This window comes from Oncorhynchus masou, unplaced genomic scaffold, assembly GCF_036934945.1.
Source record: "Oncorhynchus masou masou isolate Uvic2021 unplaced genomic scaffold, UVic_Omas_1.1 unplaced_scaffold_16439, whole genome shotgun sequence".
NCBI classification, from domain to species: Eukaryota; Metazoa; Chordata; class Actinopteri; order Salmoniformes; family Salmonidae; genus Oncorhynchus; species Oncorhynchus masou.
The window spans coordinates 1-2,210 of NW_027006549.1; the positions used below are offsets into that span (position 1 = coordinate 1).

General features: G+C 43.4%; 1 pseudogene; it reads right to left on the minus strand.

The window, feature by feature from the left end:
* Positions 1 to 185: 185 nt before the first annotated feature.
* Positions 186 to 1,671, minus strand: LOC135531556 (E3 ubiquitin-protein ligase TRIM47-like; annotated as a pseudogene).
* Between the last annotated feature and the right edge of the window lie 539 nt (positions 1,672 to 2,210).

Genomic DNA, 2,210 nt, shown 5'->3' on the forward strand with positions numbered 1-2,210 from the left:
CTTCTTCTATGATATAATGGAGATCCTCAAACCAACGTTAAAGGTGCATGGCGCCACCTACTGTTCTGGAGTGTGTTCAATCACGGTTTACACCTCTAAATCCTCCTACCTAACTCAGTACTTCTGAGAAAATAAAAGAGTCCTACTAACTTCTAATAGACCCTCCCCATCCCCCAAATCACTTCCAAGTGTAATGTTTACTGTTCATTTCGGATTGTTTATTTCACTTTTGTTTATTGTCTATTTCACTTGCTTTGGCAATGTAAACATATATTTCCATGCCAATAAAGCCCTATGAATTTAATTCAATTGAGAGAGAGACAGTTCCATTTTAATGTATAGGGGACATGAGTCGTCATTGTTACTCATGGTTATGTGATGAGGCAGCCCAGTCGGTTACATGAACCAGTCTATTCTCTGAAAGGGGTCCAGACAGCCTGTTCCCAACAGTGGGGTCAGTGGGATTGAATAGGGGCCCCTCTCTCTCTCTCTCTGACTGGAGGAGAGAAGTGAAATGGTGTGTCTCCTCTGGTCAACAATACTCACCTTGAAAGACTCCACAGCCTGTTGGAGCTCCTTCAGCTCCTTCTCTCTCTCCTGGAATCTCTGCTGGACCTTCTGCTGACTCATCCCCAGCTGCCTCTGTGGAGAATCACTCTTCAATGAGCTATCAAGCTTTATTAGTCCAGTAGATCAATAGTATAGTAATGTGACATAGGACCCATAGAGAGGAAGGTCTACAATCCTGAGGAAGTCCCTTTACAATATTATATTATGTTGCAATGTGAATGATTATAGTTTTTATGGTAGGCCTACATGTATCAAGGGGTTGAGACTGAACTTTGGACTCATAAAAGGCCATTCAGAATGATAATAGTGTTTGACTTTAGAAAATGGTGATACATTTGGAGAATCTGGGTTAACATATCTATATACTCAAGGTTTGTGTTCATATTTGTGGATCCATTTCATATTGTATATAATATAATGATCTCATATTCAAACAGATTTAGTTCCTACTGTATCTTTAATTCTTAGTTTATCAGACAGCCACCAACAAGTTGTTCTGGTCTTACCTGTTTCTCAGTCCTCTCTGCTGCAGCTGACACTGTATCATGGCCTTTATGTTCATCCATTGTACACAGATAACAGATACACTGCTGATCGGTACGACAGTAAACCTCCAGCAGTTTGTCATGATGAGAGCAGATCTTCTCCTGTAGTTGTGCGGTGGCTTTGACCAGCTTGTGCTTCTTGAAAGCAGGAGATTCATAGTGAGGTTGGAGGTGAGTCTCACAGTAAGAGGCCAGACACGCCAGACAGGACATGAGGGCTTTCTGCTTTCTGGTCCCAGTGCAGAAATCACACGCCACATCTCCAGGTCCAGCATAGCACAGAGCAGGAGGGGGAGCAGCCTGGAGTCCTGTCTTCCTCAGTTTCTCCACCAGCTCAGCCAACATGTTATTTTTCCTCAGATTAGGCCTTGGAGTGAAGGTCTCTCTGCACTGAGGACAGCTATAGACCCTTTCAGAACATCCTGATCCCAGCAGCCCTCAATACAGCTCCTACAGTAACTGTGTCCACAGGGAATAGTGACCGTTCCTTCAGTAGATCCAGACAGACAGAACAACAGAACTGGTCCTGGTCCAGCAGAACTCCCTGTTGAGCCATTTGACGGTTGTTCACTCTCACACAGACAGACGACAGAGAGACTCAGATCAGTTTAGTTTCCTCAGAAGAGAGTTTGAGGGAAGGGGAGGGACTTCCTGGTTCTGCCAGAGGGGTGGGGATTGGGGACAGGGAGGAGAGAGAGGCAAGAAGAGAATGATGTAATACTTTACATTGATGTGATTGCCTGAGCAAGGTCTAGGGTCAGGGTTAGGAATGATGTAACACTTTACATTGCAGTGTGTTTATTTATTACTGACTTGGAGTCTAAGTCAGGGTTAGACAATGATGTAACACTTTACATTTACTGGTGTGGTTATTACTGACTTAGTCTAGGGTCAGGGTGTAGAGAATGATGCTTGCACTTTACATTACAGTGTGTTTATTACTGACAGGTCTAGGGTCAGGGTTAGAGAATGATGTAACACTTTACATTACAGTGTTTAGTACTGACAGGTCTAGGGTCTTGAGAATGATGTAACACTTTACATTACAGTGTGTTTATTACTGACAGGTCTAGGGTCAGGGTTAGAGAATGATGT